This window comes from Mauremys mutica, chromosome 4 (genome assembly GCF_020497125.1).
Source record: "Mauremys mutica isolate MM-2020 ecotype Southern chromosome 4, ASM2049712v1, whole genome shotgun sequence".
In the NCBI taxonomy this organism is placed as follows: domain Eukaryota; kingdom Metazoa; phylum Chordata; order Testudines; family Geoemydidae; genus Mauremys; species Mauremys mutica.
Window position 1 is genome coordinate 54,204,444 of NC_059075.1, and position 27,916 is coordinate 54,232,359.

Consider the following 27,916-nt stretch of genomic DNA (forward strand, 5'->3'; position numbering starts at 1 on the left):
TGCTGGTATTGCCCTGCACCTTCTATCCCTTTTCTTCTCACAGCACAGCTCCCTCAGGATAGCAACATAATGCTCTGAGATTTTAAAACCTGAACAGAAACTCAGAATGGCATACTTCAGCCTCCAACAACCTTAAAGTTAAGCATGGGCTTAAAGTTACATATATTGTCACAGTTACAGAGTGAAATATGCCTCAGACCCCTTTTAGTCCCTCTGACGTGCACTTCTCAGGTGACAAATCTGGCTTCCTGCACCTCACTCTGAGTGGAACCATGCAGCAGTTCCCTTGTTTCCCAACTGCATTAACATGAGAAGCCCAGCTGCTTTTGACACCTGTAAACCCTTCCACTCCAGGGACTTGTGATGAGGAAGTTGATTAAAGTGACTCAAAAGTAGCATCTTCAAAACAAAGCATTATTTATTCATTCCCCAAAGGTACAAAGTATGTAGAGCAAAGGAGAAAAAACAACAGAAGACCTACTATATACATGGCTCTTATACCTTAATCTTTCTGTGCCAGCTTTTGTAAATGCTCCTCAGCCCTGCTAACCCCTATCTCTGGCTGGGAGAAACAGATGTACTGCTTACAACATGCTCTCTCTGGTTATTCCCATCCTAGCCTGTCAGCTTTCATTGACACTTCCTGGGCAATCTCTGGCCACTCACTCAACTTTGTTCCCTTTTCTAGGTCTGGGGTCCCTTAGATCTCTCTCTTTTCATCCTTGGCAAAACATCTATGTCACTAGGGTGGTGCCAAGGAGCCACCTCTTCAAGGCTATGCACCACGCTGCAGTGTTGGAGAATTTGTTGAGAAGCTCCTTATCTAGGCCACTGTTCTACTTTTCTTGCCTGGTTTCTTTAACAACCCCTTTTGATCTAACTCCACAGCAAGCAGCCCATATAAACAAGCACACAAAGACATACAACAGATTTATAAAAAATAATACAGATATTTCCCAGTTCTCCACACGTGCCTAACTGCTTTCCTGAACCGGGGCCCAAATGAGTAGTACCATCTTATGTATGTATGTGTTCCTAACACATTTCACACATGAAACCTGTTAAATAAAAATGAATCTGTTTATGAAAGTAAATCTTATTTTTTTATATATATCCCCCCAAGGAGTATTGTGCTGAAGGAATAATAAATTACTTTTACCTGTCTTCTGAGCATATGAATTTTTATTTAAACAAGTTTTAGATTTTCTCTCTGGTCAATAGCTTTTTCATTTTTTTTTAAGAGATCAGACATTAAGTACTCTTGATATTAGTGGCTTTCACTTTTCTTCTCCTTTGTGTTTATTGATAATAACTTTTTTATATACCAATTTGCTTATACTACAGTCTATACTGGTAATTCTGTACATTGCCTGACCTATGAATGGAAAAATAATAACAAGTTAAAACAGTCATTTTACCTGAAGTCGATAAGGCCATAACACTCACCCTGCCTTCAATTCACATGCTCAATTTTCATCCACTCACTCTCGACTTCGAGAGGAAGGAATAATGACAGGTTAGAGGCACTTTATTTCAAAATTCACTCACAAAGTTATTGACAACCATTTTTCCACAGAAAAGTCTCTGCTGCTTGACCCTCGTGAGCTGTTTACATGAAAAATGCACTTACTTCTAGATTAACGATAGTGGAGTCTAATTCCATACCAAACATATAGCAATTGCTTTAGCATCTCTGTTTTTGATATGGGACCAGAAATAGGGATAATTTGTCTCAAATTGCAGTCACTTCAGTCATAATAAAATCTCACTGAGTACTGTTTGCTTTCAGTACTTTCATTAGGTAAGCTGGGGCTGTTATTAAGGTACCAACACATAAATGTTATATTAGCACTTAACAGTAGCACAGTATTCTCCTCCAGGAGATGAATTCTAACCTTGTCAATATAGTTCTGCTCTGAGTGCTGTAAAACAGTTTGAAAAGATGAAATACTGGTGCTTTGCACTGGAAAAAAAAAGTCATGCTCATTCAGGCTTAAAGGCCACTTTGTTGGCCCAAGGTGCTGAGGTACTGTTTAGAAAATAAGTCTAAAGAAGCTCTCTCAGGTCAAGTCAAGCATTGAGACAAACTTTTCTACTTTCTTGTACTTGTCTTAGGTTGTTAAATCAATTACTTAGTATTTCTGCTTGCCTTCAGCTGCCATTTAGAATATGAGAGGAAATACAAGAAAGGCCAAGATAAAGTACATTTTCAAACTCAACAAATGATAATCATTCTGAGTGAAAGACATGCACTGTGCACCCAAACGGCCTCATAAATAGGGCCCTACCAAATTCACAGTCCATTCTGATAAATTTCATGGCTATAGGATTTGAAATTTAGTCCATTTCACATTTTCAGACATTTACATCTGAAATTTTCATAGTGTTGTAACTGTGAAGGTCCCAACCTAAAAAATGGTTTGCGGTGAGGTGGGGTTTCAAAGCTGTTACAGGAGGGTCACAGGATTGCCACAGTCACTTCTGTGCTGCCTTCAGAGCTGGGGAGCTGCAGGGAGTTCCCGGAGGCAGAGGTGGGTCTGATTTTCCCCAGGCTGCTGGGAGTGCCCCAGCGGGGGGCTCCTAGCTGCTAGTCCCATCTGGGCTAGGGAGGGACAGGACTTGTCCTAACCTTGCACAGCTGCTCTTGGGGGGAAATCAGACCCACCTCTGGGTACCTCCTCCGGCTGCAGGAAGCTCCGTGGCTGGGGCACTCCCAGCAGCAGGGGAAAGACTGGACCCACCTCCACCTCAGGAAGCCGCCTCTGGCTGCAGGAAGCTCTGGAGCTGCTGCCCAGCCACAGAGCTTCATGTAGCAGGGGTCTGATCTCCTCCTGAGAGCAGCTGTGCAGGGAAGAGTAAGTCCCCTCCCGCCCCAGCCCAGGGACTAGCAGCTGGAGCCTGGGGAACAGTAGGAGCCACTGGCTGAGGTGCCCTCAGCCCTACCCCCCCACTTCCCTTCAAGATTTATTTCATGGTCTGTGACACATTTTTCATGGCTGTGAATTTGGTTGGGCCCTACTCATAAACTTGCATTTTGCAGCACCCCTAACCTTTAACTTAACATAGCACAAGCGATGGAGCTGCTGGGAACTAAAGATCTTTCTTATAGTCCATTGTCTGTTATTGGCTCTTTAAACAGTGACCTTTCCCAACTTATTTTCAAAAAAGCACTGTCATTTTTGAAGAACAGAGATATTCTATTTGTTTGAAAAAAGAGAGCCAAAGTTGTTACTTCCAAACAGCCTTAAATAACTGAATACCCTGCCTTTAATATCTGCAGCATACAAGGTATTTCTTATAGTATCAGGAAGTGACAGGGAATACTGTATATAAGGAGCCAGGACTATTTAAGGTAAAATTGGCAATTTTTAAAAGTTATTTACAGTTATCTAGTTATATTAATTTTTAAAATGTGAGTGGATTATACTGGATTGGGAAACAACAGGTAAATAATTGCATGGGGGCCCTGATACTTCACCAAGATACTTAAGCACATCAAGTAAATGGGAATATTCACTGTGCTTAAATTTATTCACGTTTAAGGAACATGCTGAACTGGGGTCTGAGTCTGTAAAGATGGTCAGGGTAGGAAGTGACTGAACTGACCTTTGTATCAAAACATTTAATATACAAAATCTCTCACCATTTCTTGCCAAATGAAGGAAAGTTCACAACTGCAGTTTCTCACTAATTTTTAAACATATGATTAACCTGTACCTGGCTACCTTTCCACATTAACAATAAAATGGTGGTTTAAAACAGAACTGCTATATGCTCATACACAAATGCTTTCCTAAGTTTTCTTTCTGTCAAAGGACTTATATGCCTTAAGTTTGTATGCCTCACTTTGTATGCAAGCAAATGAACTACAGAAACATGAGATGGACTTAAGTGGCAGGCTGCAAATTTATTAATATAACACTGGGACGAGGGAGGGTACCAGGCATTTAATGGGTTCCAGTTGGGGGTTACAAGGCTCTCAGCATATAACCAATAGCTCCATGTATACCTGCCATGGCGTGACAGTCTGTGAAGACTTCAGGTCTCCCCTTCACCTATAGGCATAAGGTCTACCAGTGAAATTCCAGGTCTCATTTACCTCTGGAAGTGTCCTTTTTAGCCTTTATACACACTTGACACCGGTCACTAAATGTGACAAGCTAATCAGTTTTACTTTTCCTAATATTAAACTTACAAGTCCTATTGCTTTCCACGCAGGTGTGCCTCCATGATGCTGCGAAGAAGGTGAAAAAAACCCACTGGACCTTGGACAATTTGGTTCAATGGGGAAAAATTCCTTACTGATCCTATAACAGGCCACTGGATAAATCTAAAATCACAGCTTCCGTGCTACAACTAAAGGGAGGGAGAGTGGTTAAGCTACATGGGACAAGATGCATTTGAAAAGCTTGGGAGAGTTTAAATGTGTGTATGTGGGGGAGGGCACGGGGTACATGCAAGAGCAACTTGCTACCCAGTCACCCATCCCCAGCCAATGGGAAGGTGGCAGATATGAGGTAGGGTGGGCAGTCACCTCTCTTGCCCCACATGTGCTCTTGCATCGCCCACCCCTTCTACCTTCTGGGCACCATGTTACATCCCCCACAGTCTGGTCATGATCCTTTCCTTTTGACTGCTGATGGGGCTCTGAGGGAGATGGTTAATTTGATTTCATTCTGTTTGCATTCTTCATGTACAAGAGCTACACGAATCCCATCACGTATTCCAATGAATGCCTAATTGGGTATTGTATTACTACAAAACAGTGTGGAAGTCATTGCAGTGACCATACCTAAATAAAAAACATTGCACTGTAAGTGATGTAAATTAATTTAAGAATGTGACACTCAAAAATGTTTAAAATAAGTCTCGCTAACCGTAAAAGTTTTTTTTAATTAAAAAACCGAAAAAATCCCACTACTTCTAAATCAAAGAGGGAGTTAAAAATATTCAGATTTGACAAGCATGTTTTCAATCCAATATAGTATTTTACCTAATGAAAAAAATATTTGAAAAAAGATACATATTTTACATATTAACATTTATTACATATACTTGCTTGTTTGGGTTTTTTCCTTTAAGTACATTACAAAGATATCCTTTTGTTGTATGTGTGGAGATTAAGGTTTAGTAATTTCACGAGTGAATATGAGATTGTTGCAATCCGTTGCACAGTTATGGCTATGTATGGCCACTTGTCGGTCCATGGCCATCTTGTCCTGTTAAAAGGACAAGCCAGCCTCCATCTTGGACCAGATTCTTGTTGTATAGGAGAGGGCAGAGACTCAATCCTGCCCAGCAACACTAGCTGTGTATGCTCTCCTGGGTTTTTGTTTTTTTTCTCTCTCCTGCTGGGCCATCTAAAGGTCAGGCTAGTTCTGTGTGTGAAGGCCTGATTCTGCCCGGCAACCTGTTTTTTTTGGGTCGTCGTCTGGAGGTCAGGTTAATTCTGCCCAGAGACTCACTTTCCTGCTCTTTTTGGACCCAGTCATCTAAGGGTCAAGTTTGTTTACTTGTCAACTCCAGTGTGCCGTGTGCAAATCCTTCCGACGTGGGGTGGCAACAGCTCAAATCCTGAAGGGAGGAGGGACCAGGGAGCCAATCAGATACTGACATGAGGGAGTGAGACCCTTCTATAAAACTAGGTTTCCCCCCAAAATTTGTGTGGAGCATCCGCGTGTTAGCTGAAGGACCTGATCACTCTTTCGGCCAGGGTCTCCTCCCGGTAAAGCGCGCTCGTGTCGTATCGTTTGGATTCGTTGTCGTTTGGACCCGATCCCTGTCAGCTCGTCATGCTTCTGGTGTCTGTTCTGCTGGTCAGCTGTGCCTGGAGTGCGGTATTTGCTTTTTGATATCTGACAGTTAGCTTATTTAGCCTCTTATTTTTCCCCTCCCTAACTTGGTACCAAATATCTACTCAGGATATCAGGATTGTATTAGTGAGCTCAGAATTGCACAATTGCTTAGCTAGCTTGTATAATTGTTCTAGTTGTTATTAAATTGTTAATTGCAAACTGTTTATGTGAATGAATCACTGCTCTGTCTGTGTCCAGTGTGTGTGTGTTTAAACTTGGGAGCTGCCTCTACTTAGAGGGTAGCTGACCAAGGGGGTCCAGTCCCCGCGGTCTGAGTGAGTGGAATCTGCCTAGCTGCAGCCGCACCACACTCTGGATTTATCCTCTGTGTGAACGCAAGGGTGGCTGAGGCAGTGGCCCGTGGGTCTCTTTTCTGTGTTGCACCGGGCATCGCCCTGACGAACCCAATTCCTACCTTGAGAGATTGGTGTGCCTGTCTATTTGGTGGTGTGGTGAGCAGTATACAGTACATTGTTATTGGTTTGAATTTGCTTGCATTGTTTATCTGAGTCCCAGTTGGAAATTGCCTCCTCCCCCAGCCCAAGGTGTAAAGAAATCCCTAAATAAACGCAGCCACTTGGCTTTTCAGTGTTACCCTGGTCCTGCCTGTCTTTTCCTCACTCAATACCAAGCTTGAACGAACCCCCAGCTAATTCAGACAGAGATATGACTACATTTTGAGAGAGAGAAATATATGCGTAACTGCTAGTTCTACAAAGAACTGACTTAGAGAACAAAAATTGTTATGTTTCTTTTAGAAGTTTAGTTTATGCAAACCTTCTCTGTTATGTATTATTACACCATTACAGTGGCAAGATCAATGTGCCTTTAAATAATACATTTAAAATTTCCTTTACACTGTCTGCATAAAACAGATTGTACCAAACTACAGAGATCCAGTTTAAGCTTTGCTACAGTCTCCTAGAACAATAGGTTTACGACTTTTATAAGTGGAGATTCCACTAGGAAAACTGCAGAGAAATAAAAAGTCAATTCCTGAGGATAGGAAGACAGAAGTAAACCTTCTTTTCAGCATTCTAGTTTGTCAAACACGTGTGAGCCAAATACATCTCTGGTGTAACTCTATTGATTTCAGTGGGTAAATCTGGCAGGTCCAGTCTTTCACAGTGATAAAATTAAGTGTGAAGAATCTTTTCTTTCCAAAGTTTACTGTTGTGAACTACAAGAAATAATACAGCCTGGTATTTTGAATTCCTTTCTGAAATTACACAGGTAATTTGTCGTGTACTTAAAAACTCCCCACAATTTAAAGGTAGTATCCAAGATTGGTAGATTAAAATGGATTTTAAAGGCTTTAGTATTTATTATGGAAGCAAAAAGGACTTTGTTATTTAAAAATCATGTTTCTGTCTGAAATTTTGCACCCTAATTCTGCAATGTGTTGCACAGAGTGGTGTGCACTTGGACTTCAGTGAGGTTATGTGTGGGTTCTGCAGCCCTCTTGTGGAGGGTCAACTGGAGGATGGGGGGCTTATTTATTTACTGTTATTAAAAGTAACACTTGGTGTTACTGTAATTGATAGAGACTAGATAAAAAAGGCCTCTATTTTTTCAGTTTGTTTACTCTGTGCATTTGATAGCACATTCTGAATGGCTTGTTTCACTACCTGTACAATTTATAGACAGTTTCCCCTGATGTTTGTGGGGGTCTTTTGCATGCATTTTTAAAAACAGGGGAAGTGGTCACAGAACTGCAAAAATTGGCTTGGAAACTTAGGGCAAGATTTTTAAAGGAATGTAGGTGCCTGTCTCGCATTGGTTTCAGTACTTACAAATTAAGCTCTATGCAAAATCATGGTGTAAGTTAGCTATCAGATGAAAGCTGGTCAGTTTAACTTAAGACATTTTTGAGTGTATACAATGAGTGCAATTCCAATTATGCACAAAAGGAATGTAAGGGAATTGGATTATATGGGAGTGAAGGATACAACTGGCTAGAGTCAGGGCTTGTCATGAGGACAGCCCACCTTGGTTGACTTCTGTAGTCAACCAAGCATGTCAAAAGCAACTCACAAGAGAATTAACTAAAGATACCCCCTTAGGCCTCATCCTGCAGACTTACATATGTGCTCAACTACATGCACTGTGAGGAGTTCCAAAATCAAGGGACTATTCACAGTGTATAAAGTTATGCACCTGTGTAAGTCTTTACAGGACTGGGACCATAGTGACTAAAGTCCTACAGATAATTCTGATCTGAATAATCAGTATTATACACACTTTTTCCTCAGAGGATTTTTTAAAAAGTTAAGCAAATGTAGATGCTCATGACGACCGAAAGCGCTTAGACACTGAACTGTTATACCCAAGTATGGTACAGGTTTGTACACACAACTGTGCTAATGCATCACAGTCAGTTATTCTAGCTGTTAGGACTTCCATGAGTAGAGATTGTATTAATTTATTAATACAATAAGTATTAATTGTATTAAATTATTTGATGATTCTGTGATGTTCAGTAGGGCTCATTGAAATTTAAGGCATAAATTATACAGAAATCTTTCTGGTGTACTTTTAATATAAGGGATACCAAGACTGGTGTGTAGCATTTGATTTCTAGTTCTGGTTCTCTTCAATATTGTTTTATATCTTTGGATTTTTAAATATAATTTATTTGAGAAATTTAAGAGGCCGGGTGCTAATTATATTTAGGTTGTGTGACATGAACAAATATCCACTGAGAACACAACAGAGACCAGAATCTCATCTCACTTCTGACATAGCTAGTGTTGAACTCATATCTCTAGAATGAATAAGTAACTGAAAACTCTAAGAACTTTGGAAAGACTGTATGGAAAGATCATAATACCTGTGTTATACCAGGCTCCCACTTTTAGGGCTGTCAATCAGGAAGCTTTCTTGAAGACTAAATTCACATAAATATTTTATTATAGTAAATTACAAAAAGTAAACCCCAAAAGTTACCACCTGCCTGTTTCCATTAAAAAAAAAAATCCTCTGTGTACATAATCCCAAAGCCACACATAATTTCAGATGGAATACCTTTTTGCTTAATTTATCAGTTAAGGATCATACTTTTTTTTCTGTCTCATTATCTAGTGATAAAGGCTCAATAACCCTATAGTCTGTGATCTTTCAACTAGCCATTTAATTTTACTCATTTCAATCTCTTTTCAAAACACATTTTATAGTCAGAGGACACAATGTATATCAGCACGAGAGCATGACAAGATTTTTACATTGCTGGACATCAACCTAAGGAAAAAAGTCACAGAATAACAATGGAAAGTATACAAGGAAATTTCTTATACTTTAAGATGAAAATAACTTTAATTGAGAGTACTGATTATACCAGGTTTCCTGCACACAATACTTGACAGTGTATATTTAAACTAGTGACATTTGAAGACGTTCACTCTTTAGAATTTGATAAATTGCACACAGAGCAGAATCATGTAACATTAGGAATAAGCCACTTCTAAGTCAACTGATTTATCAAAGGTGTAACAAATAGGAGTTTAATAATTTTGATGAATTTATAGCAGTGAGCTAGAGTTCCAAGAGAAGTAAAATCTTAGGTGATTGCTTCTTTTCATTTAGTACCGTATCTCTATGAATGAATCTGTACTTGAACGACACAAAGGAAAAAATAATAGTTACTGATACTATGCAAATGAATGCATCCTTTGCAAAGCACTGAAAATGTAGAGTGGGCTTTATGTCCTACCCACAGCTTATTCTGTCTTTCCACCAGTGCCTCTGTGCCTGATCTCTAAAAACCCATACTGAGAAAGCAACCATCTTACTCATTATGGCCTTTAATCTCCCTTGCCGATAGTTTTAAATTTTTAAACAACCCTATGTCGCGCTTCCTTTTATGTGTTCTCATAGCTACGGAAATAATTTTGGAAGCAAAATATCTAAACAGTAAGCATAATAAAAATGAAACAGGTTAAAGCTTACTAGCAGCAGGGAGCAGATGTAGCAAAACTCTGCCAGTTCCCCTACATTTCCTCCCCAGCAGGGACTTTCTATCAAGCTGTGAGTTAGTTCTATAGTATAATGCAGGCTGCTGTTACAGCAATTGCACCTTCCTATACCTCAGTATTGTACTAAGAATTCACTTTGATTTCTAATTTCTTTCTTTGTAATAATAATGTTTAAAGCAGTTCCTGCAGAGCTAAATGTAAAGTCAAGCAGTATATGCCAGATGATCAGAAGGGCATGAAAATGTGAAATTGATAAGAAAATAATTATATATTGAAAAGCTATTTTCTGTGCTTTAAAAATATTAACTTTTCTCTTGCCAACCTGAAGGTTCTTGAGCCAAGATAAAACCAGTTAATGATTAAAGTTAAGGTTCCTTGAAATACGTCTCAAACATACATCATTCAATATATCAGTTACAATGTGGAAAAAAGATACCTATTCAAGGAACAAAGTCATAAATTGATAGCAATATAAACTGAAAGCAAATGAAGTCTGCCACATGAAACATGATCACAGACTGTCACTCTTAAGGGTTTTATTCTTCATGTGCAGTGTCAAAAATAAGTACTTTTGGAAAGAGAGTAACTGAATGAAGGATGTTAAAGGTGGAAATATTCTACCTGATGAAAAGCAGTTGAGGAGGTATATTCAAATAGGGACAAGAGAAAATTTAATGGCCAAAATCTCTTCCGTGGCCATTAAAAATGACTTACTTTAAGATTCACAGTGGACATGTCAGGTATTGCTATAAGTTGTCTTTGCAAGTCTGCTTTGCATCTGAAGTCTTGAATACACTTGAGCTGTGGGGTTTATTTTCAAACACAAAACCTTAATTATGACTCCATACTTCCTCCAGAATACATTATATACCACCCACTTAGCCTGTGAACATGTCAACGCTAATGTTGCTGAGGTTGTAATTAAGCTTTTGTGTTATATAGTAAGGAAGGTTAATATGGTGTGTGTTTACTTATTTGTTGGAGGCAGAAAGAAGTTTATTGTAGGGATATAGGGTAAAATCTTGGCTGCACTGAAGTCAATGGCAAGACTTCCATAGACTTCAGTGGGGTCAGTATTTTACCCACGGAGTAGGCCACTGCCATTGGCAACATGCTGTGTGGATGTGCAGTTAAGAAGTGTCTCATAAATTGGCAGTTCCTTGCTTTCAAGGATTTGCATTGCAAGTTGTCACAATTAATCAGCCTTAATCCCACTTCTCTGTTTTTGCTTTGTTTATAGGGAGTCACATCTAAAGCAGAATATAATACCCTGACGGCATAGAAAGGTCAGCTATAGGAAGACGGAGCAAATTACACTAGTCCTGCATGGAATACACTAGCTTCTTATTCATTTCCAGGTGCAATTCAACATGGTGGTATTAGTCATTGAAGTCCTATATAGTTTGGACCCTAGCTTCTGAGAGACTTGAAGGCAGTGCTAGGCAGTGCCATAGCATTTGAAACCAGCTGATAACAGTTCATATATTTGGGCATCTGGAGAGGTTGAGGCAGGATATATTCAGTACAGGGTCCTTGACTCTGAAACTCACTTCAGATGCTGATCCAATAGAGTCTGGATTTGTTAATAGACACATACTTCTCACCATGTGTTACACTAAGATATTTTAAAAAATACATTGAGTACACATAATATCAATACACAGAGAGACATACACACTCACTACATGTGTATCTATATTGTACATGGATATCTAACTACATACAAAATGTGCTCAGAAACAGTAAAGGACACATTTTAAAAGCTGATAAAAATTTTACCAAAACTACAGATCAAGAATTGAGAATTGTTGGCAATTAATGTTTTTGTCAGTAAATACTTAATATTCTTTTCTTTCATTTTCTAAACTGAGTGGCTTTAGATTTCTTTTTAATTTGAGGTATATGGTTTATCTATATGCACAAATGCTTTTTGTAATCAATCACAGAAGATTATCCTGGATGTTTCAACAAAAATGTTTACTGGTGCAAGACCTACTCAAAAACACCTCCACAATATTTATCATTAATACATGTCCCAGACGAAACAAAAAACGGGTTTCAAGTTTGTTTCCAGGCTTTGTTTGAAAAATTACAACTGGAAGATTGACAGGAAGTTACAAGAATGTACCACACTAGCTGAAAGCATTTATTCTGCTTCATGGCAAAGAACAACAACAGAGAGGAAGTTAAAGTAATTATTCACTGCTGAGCTGGCATACATGTTACTGGGTCAACAGTTAGCACTGTCTGATGTGCAGAAGTTTAAAGTGGCATAAAAATAATGTTAGTTCACATTCATGTCACTATGAGTACTAGCTTGAAAGTGGAGTAGAGAAAAGGACAAAGATTTTTTTTTGTTCTGACATTTATGAGTAAGTAGATTGGTGAAGATGTGGAGTTATATTTTGGAGCCCATATGATAAGACTCAAGGGAAAGGAGTGGGATGAAATTGTATATTATGGCCAGAACAGAGGAACCTGAGATTATAATAGGGTACTGGAGTACAGTAGGATACCTTGGATTGTACTATAAATTAGGCTGGGAGAATTTTCCTGTGGAGAAGTTACTTTCCTGGGAGCTTTTGTTAGGTTCTGACTCATGACTACAGCCTCAGTGGCAGAATAATAATAGGGTTATGTAGCAACTTCCCACTCCAGCAGAGATGAGAGAGACATGAGGGCTGGACTTGAAGGGTGATTTGTTTTGGGTGGTGGGCTTTGATTAGGGTTTGATGAGGGAGAGTTCTAGTTTGTATTCTCCTATTTTATTGTGGGGGGTTTCTAAGAGCACTTTGTTGTCCACACACAATAGAAGGGCTTTGATTCCTGCCCTAGAGGATATTATTTGTTTGTTTCACTACAGCAGATACAACTCATCAATGGCTACTGAGTGGTAGTTATAAGGGTACTGCCAATAGATTTGGGATGTGAGGCCCACTGTGGTAGTTGACTGGCTCCTGAGACGTGGGTCTTGGCTATTTGTTGGGGGTGAGTACGAGAGGATTCATAAGGAAGAGACCATTTTCTAGATGTAGACCAGGTATTTAGCATTTGATATCAGACCCAATGGTCTTGTTGAAAGTGTCTTCTCTGGAGCTTTCAAAAGGGACGCTACTATGCAGTTCATGCTATTAAATGCAGGGTCATTGGTTAATAAAAATGCACTTTCTGTTTGTCGAGTTTGCAACAGTGGTTGTCCTTTTGGACACTTGGTTATTCCTGGATTCCCAGACAGCAGCATTAATACTGAAGACAGACCATTCTTACTGAGGGATCTTGGGCTCTGAATTTTATTTTCCTGTTGATCTGATAAAGTGCTACCCTGTTAAACCATAGTACAGCAGCAGTGATAAAATAGATTCCTAAGGGACTCTATAAGAGAGAGCCTTTTGGCCCCCATATACCACCAAATGAAACCTTCTGTACCGGAAATAAAGGAGTGGAACCATTTACAGTTTGATTAGTAGTGTCTTATGATTAAGGATAGCAAAAGCTGCAAACATATCTAATATCAGTAAAGAACACGGTCTTTCATCTGTCAGCTGAAGAGTGCTCATTGCACAAACTAATGCTAACTACACATTCTGTTAGGACAAGTCCCTAGACTGAAGGTAACAAAGAACCCTGTTCCATGCAGAGGCCCCAGAGGTTGATTATCCAACTACTTTCTTGATCTTTCCTCTAACAGGGAGGTTTGAGATGATGTATGACTGTGTGTAACTAGGTCTCCAATTTCATGAGGTCGTTTTTCAAGCAAAGGTTGCATTTCAGCACTTTTTAAACAGACTAGCATTCTGCCTTCCTTAAGAAAGCACTGATAACAGGGGCCCAACTAATGAGACAAAGTTCCTAATGGCCTCCACAAGACATGACAGGAATGGAATCTGACCAGAGGTTGTCACAGGGCAAAGATATTGTCTCACCCATCCAGGAGAGTGGATGCATTCATGACCTCTTGCTTAGTGCAAAAGTGACAGGCTTAAAACACAACTAATCTCTTCTGCAAAGAAGATGGAAAATCACTCAAAGCACTCAGATAAAGAGACTGCTCCGGGGAAAAACAGACAGTCTTGATGAACCAGGCTGTTTACCACTCTGTGCCTAATTTGGACACAAAATTCTTTGCCTCTATTCTAATTAGATAATAAAGAATATGAGCCAGATCCTCAACTGGTGTAAATCAACATACTCCATTGACTACAACTGAAGGATGCTGATTTACACCAGCTGCGGTCTGGCTTGATATATTCACATGAAGTAAGTAAACATGACTATAACTATTTTACATTTATGTTCAGAATGGATAAAATGTGTTTTACACATTTTAAGCATCTTCATCCATGCTTATTAGAACATTAAGTTCTCTGTAATGGTTTTTTATTCGGATACACATACATTTAATTTGTAATAAAGGTTTTAGTTAAGACCACACAAACTGTTTCACTGTTCTCTTTGTTATAGTCTGTTTTAAATGCATCAGTCTATATAGATTTAATTATTTTTACAAACAGAATATTATAATCTCCCTCCTTACAAATATAAAATAAAAAAAAATAGTGGTAATCCTTTCACATCCCACTGTGGGCAAGTGTCAAAAAGCCAGAATATTTCTAAGGTCCTCCAGAGTTCCACTATCTGACCTGTGTTAAATATTCTTATTACAATTACTTCAAATGAATACAAAAGCTTTGTTTAATCCTAACCCTGGGGAAATGATATACACTAGGCACAAGATGAAAGACCCACTGCTACTGTGCTGTTTGAATGCACTGCATGTTCTTAACATGGGCTGTAAAAAAAGACCTGTTTTAATATCTCAAATGGAACATTCAAAACATCATCTAGCTGCAAAATAAATATCATAAACCTGATGTGAGAGAAGGTGGACACAGAAACACGCCTTTTCAGAGTATTGAATTTTTGATATTGGTTTATGACAATATTTTTCAAAATTATTAGTTTTCTTTTGATGATATGACCAATTATATTAATTAAAATGTAGGAGATCTTTTCAGCAATGTAAATGTAGCAGAGTTTAATCTACCTGTCATTTTACATCTTTATAATGTTCATTAACTTCTGTATCTTATATTTCAGTTATTCTCTTTGTAATTACCAGGTGAAGAAGGGGGTGACTTTAACTAGCATTTCCTATACAATGGCCTATAGGTCAAAGTATATGGCATAATTTCAAATAACATTTTATATATCTTATTATAAATATTCATATAAAAGATAAATAAGTACATGCACTAAAATATGTATACAAACACATTTTCCTTGGCTATTATAGCTTTATAGCTAGTAAAAAGAGACATATCCATCCACACAGATCTAGAATCTCACAGTGGAGACCATTTTTCTTCAAAAGTTTCCATGCCCTCATTAAGATAAAAGGTAATTTACTCCATGGATAAAGAGGATCTCAAGCCTCTGTCCAATTCTGTTTTGCAGGAGTAGTCCCTGTTGTCCAATGTTTGAATATAACCTCTTTCTGTTCTTACTAGGATAAATAGCCATGGCCATTTACAAATTATATTCAAATTAACAAATGCCAATATACTAAAACACCAAGGGCCAGATTTACAAAGAAATTGAAAGATCTTAAAGATGAAGATTGGCCTGTAAAGAAGGTACTTTCCTGGGAGCCTTTCCCTTGGTTTCCTATTTTAGGTTCTGACTCATGACTACAGCGCTTCAGTGGCAGAATAATAGGGTTATGTAGCAATTTTCAAAAGTCCCTAAGCAAGTTAAGTGCCTAAATCCCATGGAAGCCAATGGAATTAGCTATTTGCATCTTTAGGTGCCTAAATACTTTGTAAATCTGGCTCCATGGCCAAAAGATTCACATTTGGGCACTTAAAGTTATGGTTCTAAATCCATATTTAGACACCTTAATAAAAGTGGCTTGATTTTCATAAATCCTGGAGCATCCATCAAATTCAATGGGATTTGTTGGTGCTCAACACTTCTGAAAATCAGGCCACCTTTATTTAGGAACCTGCACTTGTATTAAGGAGCTTAGTTTGCACAACCGGGTTTGAAAGTTTTGCCCAAAATTTAAAATGAGTAAGGTACATAGACATGGTATCCATCGGATAAAATATGGCAAATCCCCTTCCTCAGCTTCTACATGATGTGCCATTAAGATACATATTGTCAGTAACCCACCTGGTATATCTGGCAGAGTAAAAGTAATCAGTAGCACTTATTGGTGGGTTTGAAGCAATCACGGACTCTCACAACCACTCACACTGAATGAGTGCCATAAAAAAAGCATTTGGAGAACTCCTTGTAGGACTCCCCCACAGCACAAAGGCAGTAAATCCAATGTTACTGCCTTTTAATTGCTGCAATATACTCCTCCATGTTTGCTGAGGATGGAGTATGTTTTTAGTTTTTTACTGTCTTTGTTGGAAAGTATTTAATGGAGTGAGATAAGCAATCCATGACTGAAATGTTGTTTTGCCAAATCCAAATCTGGCAAAAACATCCAGCATGCATATACTTTTTGATGCCACTAACTGGATTTTTCAATGCAAAGTTCATTGATATTGATGACGATGATGGATATGCTGGGAATAGTCAAAGTAAAAGAATTAATCCAACATGGAACTAACACATTCAACCGTAATATCATAATTTATAGAAAGAAAATGAAAATATAAAATGAACTGCTTGAATCAATGGATGTAGACTAACTGGTGTTAGAATTAGCAATAGATCTTGCTACGATGTTAAATGTTATCTTACTCTATAAAGTTCACATTTATTCCACATCTTGTCATGGAATATTTGTTCTGATCTTTCCAGTTCTCTCTGATTCATCCATTTTCCCAAACTCCCCATTCACTATTGCTTCATTATCACTCAAAATGTATGTAACCATCTGGAAATTCTCACTTATTACTCAAAGTTTAGAATGAAGTTTAAAAACTAAATTTAAATCCTGTAAAAGTAAAAAAAAAATGCCCTCAACATCACTACATATATTAAGTGTTTAAACAAATATTTCCCTTTTTAGGACAAGGAAAAGAAAAAGAGATACAATTCTGTACAGTTTTGGCAAACCTACCGCCTGAAGTTTTGTATACACCATCAGATCTGAATAAGAGATGGAAACCACTTTCACTATCCGGCTACCATTTGTGGGGAACAACATTTCAAAAGTAGTCAGAGGCCTTAGAGTACCCTTAACTCATGGATGAAATCCAGCTAGGCTTGGCTTAACAGAAATCTTCGGTGATCTTAAACACAAAAAGGAAGCTTACAAGAAGTGGAAACTTGGACAGATGACTAGGGAGGAGTATAAAAATATTGCTCGAGCATGCAGAGCTGTAATCAGGAATGCCAAAGCACAATTGGAGTCGCAGCTAGCAAGGGATGTGAAGGGTAACAAGAAGAATTTCTACAGGTATGTTAGTAACAAGAAGGAGGTTGGGAAAGTGTGAGACCCTTACTGAATGGGGGAGGCAACCTAGTGACTGATGATGTGCATAAAGCTCAAGTACTTAATGCTTTTTTTCCCTCGGTCTTCACAGACAAGGTCAGCTCCAAGACTGCTGCACTGGGGAGGAGGTGAGCAGCCCTCAGTGGTGAAAGAACAGGTTAAGGATTATTTAGAAAAGCTGGACATGCACAAGTCCATGGGGCTGGATCTAGTGCATCCGAGGGTGCTGAGGGAGTTGGTTGATGTGATTGCAGAGCCATTGGCCATTATCTTTGAAAACTCTTGGAAATCGGGGCAGGTCCTGGATGACTGGAAAAAGGCAAATATAGTGCCCATCTTTAAAAAATGGAAGAAGGAGAATTCGGGGAACTACAGACCAGTCAGCCTCACCTCAGTCCTTGGGAAAATCATGGAGCAGGTCCTCAAGGCATCCATTTTGAAGCATTTGGAGGAGAGGAAGGTGATCAGGAACAGTCAACATGGATTCACCAAGGGCAAGTCATGCCTGACCAATCTGATTGCCTTCTACGATGAGATAACTGGCTCCGTGGATATGGGGAAAGCAGTGGACATGGATATATATTGACTTTAGCAAAGCTTTTGATAGGGTCTCTCACAGTATTCCTGCAAGTTAAAGAAGTATGGATTGGATGTATGGACTATAATGTAGATAGAAAGCTGACTAGATCGACGGGCTCAATGGGTAGTGATCAACAGCTTCATGTCTAGTTGGCAGCCAGTATCAAGCGGAATGTCCCAGTGGTCGGTCCTAGTGCCGGTTTTGTTCAACATCTTCATTAATGATCTGGATGATGGGATGGATTGCACCCTCAGCAAGTTCGCGGATGACACTAAGATAGGGGGAGAGGTAGAGATAGGATAGGGATAGGGTCCAGAGTGACTTAGACAAATTGGAGGGTTGGGCCAAAAGAAATATGAGGAGGTTCAACAAGGACAAGTGCAGAGTCCTGCACTTAGGACGGAAGAATCCCATGCACCGCTACAGGCTGGGGACCGACTGGCTTAGCAGCAGTACTGCCGAAAAGGACCTGGGGATTACAGTGGACGGGAAGCTGGATATGAGTCAACAGTGTGCCCTTGTTGCCAAGAAGGCTAATGGCATATTGGGCTGCATTAGTAGGAGCATTGCCAGCGGATCAAGGGAAGTGATTATTCCCCTCTATTCGGCACTGGTGAGGGCCCCCTATTACAGAAAGGATGTAGACAAATTGGAGAGAGTCCAGCAGAGGGCAACAAAAATTATTAGGGAGCTGGGGCACATGACTTATGAGGAGAGGATGAGGGAACTGAGATTGTTTAGTCTGCAGAAGAGAAGAGTGAAGGGGGGATTTGATAGCAGCCTTCAACTACCTGAAGGGGGTTTCCAAAGAGGATGGAGCTAGGCTGTTCTCAGTGGTGGCAGATGACAGAACAAGGAGCAACGGTCTCAAGTGGCAGTGGGGGAGGTCTAGGTTGGATATTAGGAAAAACTATTTCACTAAGAAGGTGATGAAGCACTGGAATGGGTTACCTAGGGAGGTAGTGGAAACTCCATCCTTGGAGTTTTTTAAGGCCCGGCTTGACAAAGCCCTGGCTGTGATGATTTAGTTGGGGTTGGTCCTGCTTTGAACAGGGGGTTGGACTAGATCACCTCCTGAGGTCTCTTCCAACCCTAATCTTTAGGAAAAAGAAAGAAAAATACATCCTTAATTCTTATCCAGAGATGATCAGAATCAATACATTCTTATTGGCCCAACTGTACCCACCTACACTGTAGCTACACCATGTGTCGGAGGCATGACTCCAAGTTTAGGTGATGCACACCTAAACTGCACACCTTAATGCATCCTTTGGGGAACAAGAGGCCCCAAAGTGAATGGGGACAGATGGAAAGCAAGTGGGGCCATGGCTTTGCTACATCACCCAGCTGAGCTAGCTGGGCACTCAGGGAGGAGTATAGTTCACCAGTTGAAAGGAGGTAACATTGGGTTTACTCCCTTTGTGCTGTGAGGATTCCTGCAAGCTCCTGGAGTTCCCCTCGGGGCAAAGAAGCTCGATACCACACAGTGAGATCTGTGCCTAAAACACACAAAAGAACATAACATAAGAATGGCTGTACTGGGTCAGACCAAAGGTCCATCTAGCCCAGTATCCTGTCTACCAACAGTGGCCAATGCCAGGTGCACCAGAGGGAGTGAACCTAACAGGTAATGATCAAGTGATCTCTCTCCTGCCATCCATCTCCAACCTCTGACAAACAGAGGCTAGGGACACCATTCCTTACCCATCTTGGTTAATAGCCATTAATGGACTTAACCTCCATTAATGGAGGTTCTCTTTTAAATGCTGTTATAGTCCTAGCCTTCACAACCTCCTCTGGCAAGGAGTTCCACAAGTTGACTGTGCGCTGTGTGAAGAAAAACTTCCTTTTATTTGTTTTAAACCTGATGCTCATTAATTTCATTTGGTGGCCCCTAGTTCTTGTTTTATGGGAATAAGTATATAACTTTTCCTTATCTACTTTCTCCACCTCACTCATGATTTTATATACCTCTATCATATCCCCCTTAGTCTCCTCTTTTCCAAGTTGAAAAGTTCTAGCCTCTTTAATCTCTCCTCATATGGGACCCGTTCCAAACCTCTAATCATTTTAGTTGCCCTTCTCTGAACTTGTCTAACGCCAGTATTTCTTCTTTGAGATGAGGAGACCACATCTGTATGCAGTATTCAAGATGTGTGCATACCATCAATTTATATAAGAGCAATAAGATATTCTCAGTCTTATTCTCTATCCCCTTTTTAATGATTCCTAACATCCTGTTTGCTTTTTTGACCGCCTCTGCGCACTGCGTGGACATCTTCAGAGAACTATCCATGATGACTCCAAGATCTTTATCCTGATTTGTTGTAGCTAAATTAGCCCCCATCATATTGTATGTATAGTTGGGTTTTTTTTCCAATGTGCATTACTTTACATTTATCCACATTAAATTTCACTTGCCATTTTGTTGCCCAATCACTTTGCTTTGGTCTTAACTATCTTGAGCAGTTTAGTATCATCTGCAAACTTTGCCACCTCACTTTTTACCCCTTTCTCCAGATCATTTATGAATAAGTTGAATAGGATTGGTCCTAGGACTGACCCTTGGGGAACACCACTAGTTACCCCTCTCCATTCTGAGAATTTACCATTTATTCCTACCCTTTGTTCCCTGTCTTTTAACCAGTTCTCAATCCATGAAAGGATCTTCCCTTTTATCCTATGACAACTTAATTTACGAAAAAGCCTTTGGTAAGGGGCCCCACTGGTTGTTTAGCAGGCTTCCTGCTTATGATGTACTTAAAAACATTTTCTTATTACCTTCTGAGTTTTTGGCTAGCCGTTCTTCAGATTCCTTTTTGGCTTTTCTTATTACATTTTTACACTTAATTTGGCAGTGTTTATGCTCCTTTCTATTTATCTCACTAGGATCTGACTTCCACTTTTTAAAAGATGCCTTTTTATCTTGCACTGCTTTTTTTACATGGCTGTTAAGCCACGGTGACTCTTTTTTAGTTCTTTTACTGTGATTTTTAATTTGGGGTATACATTTCAGTTGGGCCTCTATTATGGTGTCTTTGAAAAGTGTCCATGCAGCTTGCAGGGATTTCACTCTAGTCACTGTACCTTTTAATTTCTGTTTAACTAACCCCCTCATTTTTGCATAGTTCCCCTTTTTTAAATTAAATGCCATAGCATTGCACTGTTGAGATGTTCTTCCCACCACAGGGATGTTAAATGTTGTTATATTATGGTCACTATTTCCAAACGGTCCTGTTATAGTTACCTCTTGGCCAACTCCTCTGCTCCACTCAGGACTAAATCGAGAGTTGCCTCTCCCCCTGTGGGTTCCCGTACCAGCTGCTTCAAGAAGCACACAATTCAACCCTTACTGAGTAAAGTACTTAAACAGATTAAATTAATAAAATTTTGCAGCCAGAGTCACTGTTATATCATTATACAATAAATATTTGGAATATTTCCATCTATCAATAATGCCATCTGTCCCATCCAATACAAATGGACTACAATCCATATGGCTTATTTTTTCTATTGATTACTCTGATGAATGAGTTAGCAAAACCACTCATAAAATCATCATATTACATGACACTGTCATTAAAAAGATGCGAAGAAAAGAAAAACACAAGATGATACTTATCCTGAAAACTGTCAGTTCAATCTACAGGAAGTTTTAGAAAAGTTATGCTAGAAACTTAAAAAAAAAAAAAAAAAAAAAAAAAGCTCTAAACGTTAACTACTGGGTTAGCCAGAAACTGCCCTAGCACCTGAACACACAAGATTATTATTAGTAATTATTTATAGTACAGTAACTTGTAAAGTGTGCTACCTGCTTTATAGACATTCAGGAAGACACATTCCCTGCCCCAAAGAATGAAGAATGTACAAGATGCATGAAAAGCGCGGGAACAGAGGAGAAGGGTTACAACATACAAAGTGATTGGGGTGATGATTCCACATGGCTTGTTAGCTCCAATTATTTTTTCGCCTTTGACTATTCATATTCTTACCCTTGCTTATATTCGATTTTAATTGCTTCTGCTATTATTTTTTTGTTTTATCTTGACTTTAACCCTTGCCTACCTCTCAACTATTTACTTCCACCATAATCACCATGTAATAACAATCCATATGACTTGCTGACCCACTGTTTCCAGCTTGGTCCCTGTGCTGGTGGCATGGGCAGGTAAGTGGAAGGAAAACTTTTTTGCCCCACAAGCTTCTCCTGTGCCTCACTGCTGGTGCAGTATCTCCCTGGGGACTGGGCTTTTAAAAGGATTGCCCTTCTGAAGAAATAACAACTGGTGCTGACTCTGACGTCCTCTGTCTAGCTTTTCAAAAAATTCTCAGTGAAACCTTGTTTGCGAAGAAACTCGGATTCTCACAATGTCAAAAGCAGCAAGGGAAGCTTTTCAATTACCACCATGCAACACTCAATACTTCTATAGGCATTTTGTGATAACTAAACATTTATATGTCTGTAACACATTTCAGACAGAAGGATCCCAAAGTGTTCAACACTGCATAGGTAAGAAATCACTCACCAACATTGAAATGTTGCCAGACTCAGTGTTGAACACAGCGGCTGCTAAGCAGCACCCAGCTATGATACACAAAAGCTTAAAGCAGAAAATGGAAATTCCTGTTGCCATCTGAATCACAAGTGAAATTGGCCTAGATACTGGGGTTAGCTTCCCTATTCTTACAAAAAATACCCTTTTGATCTTCAATAACCACAGATGGTCAGGATCTTAGCTTTCTGGTTCATCTGAAAGACAACACCTCCAGCAGTACTGTCATCTGCTAACACCATCCTGGGGCATTGGTTCAGTACTGAATCACAGGGAAGAGTGTGTGATGAGCCACTATGGAATTCATGCAGTATATGTGCTTTCCTTAGAAGTCTAATAAATGTACTGCCCAGGCCTATCACTACTTAAATAATAAAATCTGGTAAGATTACAGACAGAAGCTATATAATTGCAGGAAATTGATGGTACCCTGCATGAACATTCTTAAATTATCTTTTACCATCACCTCCCTTTCATAATTCAGTATTTCTGCTGTTATCTTGCCTTTGGATCAAATGGAACAAGAGATCTTTATTTATTGAAATAGACAAAAACAAACAAAGCTGAGTTGAAAGTTATACAAGAATATTATTGATAGGTAGTCCATTTTCTAAAACAATTCAAAATCTTAGAAATTAGAAGTCTTTCAAAACCCAGTAAATTTTACACAAAGTTCAGAAGCGTAATTTATGAATTTACTTTGCGATTGACACATTTTTAAAAAAACAAGAGAAATAAATTTTCTGAGACCATTATGCAATATATTTCATAACAGCAGTGAGCTGGTTCTTAACCTGTTTTCCTCGGTTGAAGTTAAACTATTGCATGAGTAGAATGAGGTGAGAATCTTTTACCAGGAATTATGGATTTTCTTCCCCTTTCACGTTCTTTCAGTCTCGTTTTAATTTAATGACTATTAAATACTTGTCAATTATGAGACATCCCCAACAGCAATTATAAATAGCATTATAATTCCATCTAACAGAAGTCAGGAGAAAAAAGATAATTTAACGCTCATATATATGAGTACTGATCTGCTCATTGCTTTTTAAGTTAGAGATTTACAGAGCAAAATTATAGAAAATAAGATCAAAGGAGAAAAATAAAGCACCAAGTGGTACTTCTGGATAGAAGACCAAGGGATTTAGAGTGGGATAAGAGGACTATAACAAATAGAACAATCAGTACATAGTCTTCTTTTGTAGTATACTCGTCTTTCCCCATTTTATCTAGCAACAGCAACTGCAGATGGCTGAAGTCATAAGAAGTGAGATAAAGGATGTGGGCTTATTTTACAGTGAAAAAGTCAGCAGATAAGAACATAAGAATGGCCATACTGTGTCAGACCAAAGGTCCATCCATCCCAGTATACTGTCAGTGAACAATGCCAGGTGTCCCAGAGAGAGTGAACCTAACAGGTAATGATCAAGTGATCTCTCTCCTGCCATCCATCTCCATCCTCTGACGAACAGAGGATAGGGACACCATTCCTTACCCATCCTGGCTAATAACCATTAAAGGACTTAACCTCCATGAATTTATCTAGTTCTCTTTTAAACCCTGTTATAGTCCTAGCCTTCACAACCTCCTCAGGCAAGCAGTTCCACAGGTTGACTGTGTGCTGTATGAAGAAGAACTTCCTTTTATTCATTTTAAACCTGATGCCCATTAATTTCATTTGATGTCCCTTAGTTCTTATATTATAGGAACAAGTAAATAACTTTTCCTTATTCACTTTCTCCGCATCACTCATGATTTTATATACCTCTATCATATCCCCCCTTAGTCTCCTCATTTCCAAGCTGAAAAGTCCTAGCTTCTTTAATTTCTCCTCATATGGGACCCATTCCAAACCCCTAATCATTTTAGTTGCCCTTCTCTGAACCTTTTCTAATACCAGCATATCTTTTTTGAGACGAGGAGACCACATCTGCATGCAGTATTCAAGATATGGGCGTACCATGGATTTATATAAGGGCAATAAGATATTCTCCATCTTATCTATCCCCTTTTTAATGATTCTTAACATCCTGTTTCCTTTTTTGACTGCCGCTGCACACTGTATGGACGTATTCAGAGAACTATCCACGATGACTCCAAGATCTCTTTCCTGATTAATTGTAGCTAAATTAGCCCCCATCACATTGTATGTATAGTTGGGGTTATTTTTTCCAATGTGCATTAGTTTACATTTAGCCGCATTAAATTTCATTTGCCATTTTGTTGCCCAATCACTTAGTTTTGTGAGATCTTTTTGAAGGTCTTCACAAGTTGCTTTGGTCTTAACTATCTTGAGCAGTTAATATCGTCTGCAAACTTTGCCACCTCACTGTTTACCCCTTTCTCCAGATCATTTATGAATAAGTTGAATAGGATGGTCCTAGGACTGACCCTTGAGGAATATCACTAGTTACCCCTCTCTATTCTGAGAATTTACCATTTATTCCTACCCTTTCCTGTTCCCTGTCTTTTAACTGGTTCTCAATCCATAGAAGAATCTTCCCTCTTATCCCATGACAACTTAATGTACGTAAGAGCCTTTGGTGAGGGACCTTGTCAAAGGTTTTCTGGAAATCTAAGTACACTATGTCCACTGGATCCACCCAACATGTTTGTTGACCCCTTTCAAAGAACTCTAATAGATTAGTAAAATATGATTTCCCTTTACAGAAACCATGTTGACTTTTGCCCAACAATTTATGGGCAATTTCTATGTGTCTGACAATTTTATTCTTTACTATTGTTTCAACTAATTTGCCCGGTACTGACGTTAGACTTACCGGTCTATAATTGCTGGGATCACCTCTAGAGTCTTTTTTAAATATTGGTGTTACATTAGCTATCTTCCAGTCATTAGGTACAGAAGCTGATTTAAAGGACAGGTTACAAATCATAGTTAATAGTTCCGCAATTTCACATTTGAAATTCACATCTGGTCCTGGTGACTTGTTACTGTTAAGTTTATCAATTAATTCCAAAACCTCCTCGAGTGACACTTCAATCTGTGACAATTCCTCAGATTTGTCACCTACAAAGGATGGCTCAGACTTGGGAATCTCCCTAACATCCTCAGCAGTGAAGACTGAAGCAAAGAATTCAATTAGTTTCTCCTCAATGACTTTATCATCTTTAAGCGCTCCTTTTGTATCTCGATAATTCAGGGGCCCCACGGGTTGTTTAGCAGGCTTCCCACTTCTGATGTACTTAAAAAACATTTTGTTATTACCTTTTGAATTTTTGGCTAGCCGTTCTTCAAACTCCTTTTTGGCTTTTCTTCTGACATTTTTCACTTAATTTGGCAGTGTTTATGCTCCTTTCTATTTACCTCACTAGGATCTGACTTCCACTTTTTAAAAGATGCCTTTTTATCGCTCATTCCTTCTTTTACATGGTTAAGCCAAGCCACGGTGGCTCTTTTTTAGTTCTTTTACTGTGATTTTTAATTTGGGGTATACATTTCAGTTGGGCCTCTATTATGGTGTCTTTGAAAAGTGTCCATGCAGCTTGCAGGGATTTCACTCTAGTCACTGTACCTTTTAATGTCTGTTTAAGTAACTGCCTCATTTTTGCATAGTTCCCCTTTCTGAAATTAAATGCCACAGTGTTGGGCTGTTGAAGTGTTCTTCCCACCACAGGAATGTTAATTGTTATTATGGTCACTATTTCCAAGCGGTCCTGTTATAGTTACCTCTTGGACCAGCTCCTGCACTCCACTCAGGACTAAATCGAGAATTGCCTCTCCCCTGGTGGGTTCCGTACCAGCTGCTCCGAGAAGCAGTCATTTAAAGTATCAAGAAATTTTGTCTCTGCATTTCGTCCTGAGGTGACATGTATCCAGTCAATATGGATATAACTGAAATCCCCCACTATTACTGAGTTCTTTATTTTGACAGCCTCTCTAATCTTTCTTTGCATTTCATCATCACTATCACTGGCCTTGGTCAGGTGGTTGATAATGATCCCTACTTTTATATTTTTCTTATTAGAGCATGGCATTACTATCCATAGAGATTCTATGGAACATGTGGATTCATTTAAGATTTTTACTTCATTTGATTCTACATTTTCTTTCACATATAGTGCCTCTCCTCCTCTCCCTGCATGACCTATTCTGTCCTGATATAATTTGTACCCTGGAATGATTGTGTCCCATTGATTGTGATGCCTAATATATCAATATCCTCCTTTAGCACAAGGCACTCTAGTTCACCCATCTTATTATTTAGACTTCTGGCATTTGTGTACAAGCACTTTAAAAACTTGTCACTGTTTATTTGTCTGCCCTTTTCTGATGTGTCAGATTCTTTTTTTTATGTGAATGTTTCTTGTCTGATCCGGCCCATACTTTATCCTCTTCCATCCTCTTCTCGTGACTAAAACCTAGAGAATCTCTAACAATAGACTCTCCTCTAAGAGAAGTCTCTGTCTGATCCACATGGTCCTGTGCAGCAATCAGCTTTCCCCATCACTTAGTTTAAAAACGGCTCTGTAACCTTTTTAATGTTAAGTGCCAGCAGTCTGGATCCACTTTAGTTTAGGTGGAGCCCATCCTTCCTGTATAGGCTCTCCCATCCCAAAAGTTTCCCTAGTCCCTAATAAATCTAAACCCCTCCTCTCTACACTATCTTATCCATGTATTGAGACTCTGAAGCTCTGCCCGCCTACCTCGCCCTGCATGTGGAACTGGAAGCATTTCTGAGAATGTTACCATAGAGGTCCTGGATTTCAGTCTCTTTCCTAGCAGCCTAAATTTGGCCTCCAGGACCTCTCTCCTATCCTTCCCTATGTCATTGGTACCTACATGTACCACGACCACTGGCTCCTCCCCGGCACTACACATAAGCCTATCTAGATGCCTTGAGAGATCTGCAACCTTCGCACCAGGCAGGCAAGTCACCATACGGTTCTCCCGGTCATCACACACCCAGCTATCCATGTTTCTAATAATCAAATCTCCCATTACTAACACCTGCCTTTTCCTAATGACTGGAGTTCCCTCACCCGGAGGGGTAACCTCAGTGCAAGAGGATACCCCCATCATCATCTGGAAGGAGGGTCCCAACTATGGGAAGGTTTCACCGCTCTGCTTCTCTGGGCCTTTCATCCTTCCTTAACAGCGCAGGGGCTGTCTGACCGGAGGTGGGACAAATCTACAGTGTCCTGGAAAGCCTCATCAACATACTTCTCTGCCTCCCTTAGCTCCTCCAGTTCCGCCACCCTGGCCTCCAAAGCCCGTACGCGGTCTCTGAGGGCCAGGAGCTCCTTGTACCGAATGCACATATATGCCACCCGCCCACAGGGCAGGTAATTATACATGCTACACTGAGCGAAATAAATAGGATAGCCCCCACTCTGCTGCTGGGCTTCTGCCTGCATTCTCTCCTACAGCTACCTAGGTTCATGATAGGGTTTTTGTTTATATCAAGAAGTTTTGATTATAGTTTAATTTAAAGGTTTTAAAGAATGACAAGTGCACCTCACCCCCTTCCCACTCCCCTTCCCAACTC

General features: G+C 39.5%; 1 protein-coding gene across 5 annotated transcripts in view; it reads right to left on the reverse strand.

Annotated features, from left to right (window-relative positions):
* Positions 1 to 27,916, reverse strand: part of DPH6 (diphthamine biosynthesis 6) — a 403,785-nt gene that overhangs the window by 70,238 nt on the left and 305,631 nt on the right. The gene's annotated exons all lie outside the window — the stretch shown is intronic.